Source organism: Triturus cristatus, chromosome 11 (assembly GCF_964204655.1).
Source record: "Triturus cristatus chromosome 11, aTriCri1.1, whole genome shotgun sequence".
NCBI lineage: Eukaryota > Metazoa > Chordata > Amphibia > Caudata > Salamandridae > Triturus > Triturus cristatus.
The window spans coordinates 301505411-301510499 of NC_140594.1; positions in this window are offsets into that span (position 1 = coordinate 301505411).

The window sequence follows — 5089 nt, forward strand, 5'->3', positions numbered from 1 at the left end:
ATAACAACAGTAAAAGCAGCAGCTGCACAAGCTTCTGTTACTCACACAGGAGAATCACTAAAAAGGGAGCAGCAGCACAAACTTCACTTACTCACATAGTCCAGTTACAGTACAGTTGTGGCACTGCAAAAATCTCTTACTCGTGCAGGGCAGGCGGTACACATGCACAGCACTGAAAGTTTTCCTTGACTATCTTTGCATTCTCATGGTGTATAAATTCAAATTGGATAAATCAATTAACATGTCCTGGGGGAAGCAAAATTAATGTTAGATTGCAGGGGAAGAGGTGATAATACTTTCAAAAGGAAAGGGTTGTTACAAATGCAAACTGCAATATGACTAGTAAAGCCTCATCTTAATCAATCAATCAGGGGCTTGTAAGGTGTGGCTACTCACCCATGAGGGTCTCAAGGCGCTGGGGTTAGGGGGCTGCTGATCAGATTGGGTGACGGATCATCCGAAGTGCCAGGTCTTGAGGTCCTTCCTGAAGTGGGTCAGTGACACTGATTGCCTGAGATGCAGGGGCAGGGTGTTCCATGTCTTGGCGGCAAGGTAGGAGAACAATCTTCCTCCGGTTCTGGTCTTGTTTATGCTGGGAATGAAGGTGAGGGTGAGTTGGGAGGATTGGAGTTGTCTGGTAGGTACGAGAAATGTGAGGCGGTAGTTCAGGTACGCTGGTCCTTCATTGTGTATGGCTTTGTAGGAGTGATTGAGGATCTTGAAAGTGACTCTCTTGTTGACTGGGAGCCAGTGAAGTTGTCGGAGGAGCTGCGGCGAGGAATGTTGAGGACCAGTCTGGCGGCGGCATTTTGAACGTTCTGTAGTGTATTGAACTGTTTCTGGGTGACGCTAGATTAGAGTGCATTGCCGTAGTCGAGTCTGCTGGTGATGATTATGAGGCTGACCGTCCTTCTGGATTCTGTGCGGTTCCATCTGAAATTCTTTCAGAGCAGGCGGAGCGTGTGGAAATAGGCTGAGGAAACTGCATTGATTTGGCAGTCTATCGTGAGAAGAGTCCAGTATAATGCCAAAGTTGCATGTGTGGTCCGTCGGGGTGGGGGGAGCACCCAGAGGGTCTGGCCACCAGGAGTCATCCCAGGCTGAAGAAGTGGGTCTCAGGATGAGAACTTCGTTTTTTTCCGAGTTGAGCTTGAGGTAGCTGTCTTTCATTCACGACGCAACAGCCTTAATGTCATTGTGGAAGTTGGTTCTGGTGGTTGAGGGTTTATTGGTGAGAGAGATGATCAGCTGGGTGTCGTCAGCGTAGGAGATGATGTTGAGTCTGTGGCTTCTGACAAGGGCTGCAAGGGTGGCCATGTAGACATTGAAGAGGGTGGGAATCAGAGAGGAACCCTGGGAGACTCCACAGCTGATTTATGTGGGTTGTGAAAGGAACGGTGGTAGTCTGACTCACTGGGTCCGGCTGGTGAGGAAGGAGTGGATCCAGTCCAGAGCCTTGTTGTGGATGCCGGCGTTGTGGAGTCTGGTGATTAGGGTGTGGTGGGAGACGGTGTCGAAGGTGGCTGAGAAGTTTAGTAGGATGAGGGCTGCAGATTCGCCCCGGTCGAGAGGGAGCGGATGTCATCTGTGGCGGTGAGGAGTGGGGTGTCCATGCTTTGGATGCTTCAGAATCTGGATTGGGAGGTGTCCAGGACATGGTTCACATCAATGAACTCAGAGTATTGGGCAATGACGGCCTTCTCTATGACCTTGGCTGGAAAGGAAGGAGGCAGATCGGTCTGAAGTTCTTCAGGTCTGTCGGGTCTGAGGATGGCTTCTTCAGCAGGGGCTTGATTTTGTTGTGTTTCTATTTGGCAGGGAAGGTGGCGATTTCGATGGAGCAGTTGATGGTTTGGAGGATCTGGGGGGTGATGGCGGCGGCAGCTCTGTGGAAGATGTGGTACAGGTATGGGTCCATCGGGCCCCTGAGTGGATGCTCTTCATGGTCTTGAGTGTGTCCTCTGTAGTGAGCGGGATCCAGCAGAGCACAGTTTGTTGAAGGGCAGCTTGGTTGTGTGCAATCGTGGCGGGCATGGTGGCCGGGTCTAGGGTGTCAAAACAGTTGTAGATCTTCCTGATCTTGGGGTGGAAGAAGGTGCCGAGGTGGTTGCAGAGGTCCTGGGAGGGGAGAACATCTATGGTCTCGCTGTTGGGCCTGGCGAACTCTTTGATGATGGTGAAGAATTCTTTGCTATTGTGTGCGTTGGCTTTGATTCTGTCATGGAGTACCATTTTCTTAGTGGTTTTAAGCAGGAGGTGGTGTGTGTTGACGGTGAATTTGAAGGTTACGCGAGTATCCAGGATTTTATTGCCCCTCTATTTCTTCTTGAGAAGTCTGCAGGTGGGTCTGGACTCGTGGAGGGTGAAGGTGAACCAGCTGGCTGCCTTAGATCATTATTTGCCTGGTCTTCTCTTGAAGGGTGCTAGGGTGTCAGCACAGTTGGAGATCAATTGGTGGAGGTTGCGTGCTGCGGTGTTGGCGTCCGTAGGCATTGGTGGAGTGGTTGTACTAGGAAGTTGACTAAGAGTTCTTCTGTGGCCATGATCCAGCTGTGGCTGGGGGGTGATCATGGCGGTGGTGTATGGTGGGCATGTCGAAGGCGAGGTGTATGCAGTGAAGGACGGTCCAGGAGAGTTCGGTGGTGTGGCTGTAGCTGATGTTCTCACTGACGGAGAAGGCGGGGTCGAGAGTGTGTCTGGCTGTGTGGGTCGGTGTGGTGACTTGCTGCTTGAGTCCCATGTTGGTGAGGTTCTCAAGGAGGGAGGTGGTGATCTTATCGCTGGGGTTGTCCAGGTGGTCATTGAGGTCTCTGAGAAGGATGTAGTCAGTGGATGCGAAAACCTGGGGTGCAATGAGGTCTATGACGGAGTCAGTGAAGGTGGGTCAGGGGGCCTGTAGACGAGGGTGCAGTGGAGGGTGGTGTTGGGGTTGGTCCGGATCTGGAAGTGGAGATATTCCATGGTTCGCTGTTGGGTCATTAGAGTGTGTGGTTAGCTGGAGCATGTTTTTGTGCATGATGGCGATGCCTCCTCCTGGGCAGACAGGGCAGTCCTTGCGGGTGATCTTTTAGCCATCAGGGATGGCGATGGTGATGTCCAATTTTGAGAAGGGGTTGGTCCAGGTTTCCATGAAGAAAGCGATGTCAGGAGCGGTGGCGTTGAGGTGGTCCCATATTTCTGTGTCGTGTTTGTGGCGGGACGGCAGGTTGAGGAGGATGTAGTTGAGGTGGATGGGTGCGCTGCCGGTCGGCTGGGTGGCGAAGGGGGCTGGCGTGATGGAGTGGCTAAAGGTGCAGTTGCAGTTCCAGCAGGCGAATGAACCAAGAGTCGTCTTCGGTGATGCTAGGTAACAGGCAGCGTGTCGTCTCGGGTTGAGGGCAAGCAGGGTGCTGGTGTCGTAGCGGTGGAGGTTCTGAGAGGCAGGATCCCTGGAGCTGGACGCAGTCCAGGGGCCAACGGGTGGAGACGGGCTTGCCTTTGGTGTGCCAGCGGCATACCAGCAGCGCTCCCGCTGAGCGTTGCCACATAGCAGCCCCTAGTAAGTAGTGCTGCAGGGGGCCTGGACAGCTTGGCGGCGGGAAACGCCTAGAGTGGTCCGTACACTTCAGCAGGGCTCATCTGGAATATTGTGTATAGATCACAACAAATTACCTCTGTTTTTGCTCCTGCATCTAGAGGGACCATCCCTGGAACGTTGTCTTCCAGTTTGAGGGCAACAGCTGAATTGTTGTGCATAGCTTAAGTTTTCTCATGTGTGATATTATTTTAAGTGCTGAAGATCCATCAGTAGAATTGTGCCCAGTTCTCAAATACTCACCTGGTGCATTACCCTCCCGTTGGAGGTAATATGTGCCAGGTTGTGACCCAACTTGAAGTGCACCTTTTTGTATGCTGTCTGGTGGTGGAAGCCTCACCTTCAGAGGTGTATTCGGATGTTGAGGTTACCCCTGGCACTTGAGCTATTTTAGGAAGGGTCCTTGAAGTGTTCATCTAGAGAACTGTATTAAGTGCTGAAAGTTATGTCTGGAGTTGTGATTGAATAGATGGTGAATGGATGAATGCTGGGTGATCAGTATGCATGTGGTGGATTGGAAATGGGTAGTGAATGGTGTATGAATGAAATTGAATAGATCAGTAATAGATGGGCAATCGATGAATGGTAGAAGGTTGGTTAATAGATGGTATGGTGAATAGATTATTAGTATTAAATGAATGGTGAATGGCAGACAATGAATGGATGGTGAAGGATGAATGGATGGTGCATAATTAATCCATGATGAATGGTTAATGGATACAGAGTGTTTGCTGCTAGACTGATGGATAGATGGATGGATTGACAGACTGACAGGTAAAAAGATGAATGTATGGATGGATAAAATAATTTGAATAGAAGAATGGGTAGAGACTGCATGCATGGATGGGTGGAGAGTATAATTGCATGAATAAATGTATGGTTGGATGGAAGCATGGATGGATAGTTTACACGTATGTTGAATGTTATTGGGTGGCAGGGGTGTAACAAAGGCCCCCTGCAGCCCCTGCAGTGCAGGGGGACCCCTGAGCTCAAGGGTGCCCACTCAGCACAGTACCTTGGCCTGTGAGCTCCAGAGTTAAGTCCGGAAGGCGGCCCCTCCATGCACTTTGCAGGGGGGGCCCCTCAAGTTTCGTTACGCTACTGGTGGGTGGGTAAATCGAAGAAAGACAACCGCATTGGGAGCGAAGGGGGAGCACAAAGAGTGCCATTGCAAAGCAGAGACATGAGCTCAGGCGGCAGGACTGCAGCATGCATTGCTGAAAAGAATCAATCAAGAGGCAGGGAGTACAAGGAGGAAGTGGTGAAAGATAGGAGGAACACGCAGGAAACCCCTGAGCAGGAGCGTTTTAAGGCATGGGCAAACTGGGCTCTGGCCCAGGGCCCCAGCCTTTTAGGGGGCCCCTGATAGACCCCGCTCTGTTTTGCAGAGAGTCTTGCCTTGAGGACCTTGGATAATTCAGATTGTTTCAAATACGTTTACCTTTAATTTATTTTTAATCAGGATGATATGTTCGAGTCTATTACAGACATTTTGCAGAAAATGTGTTTATGTTT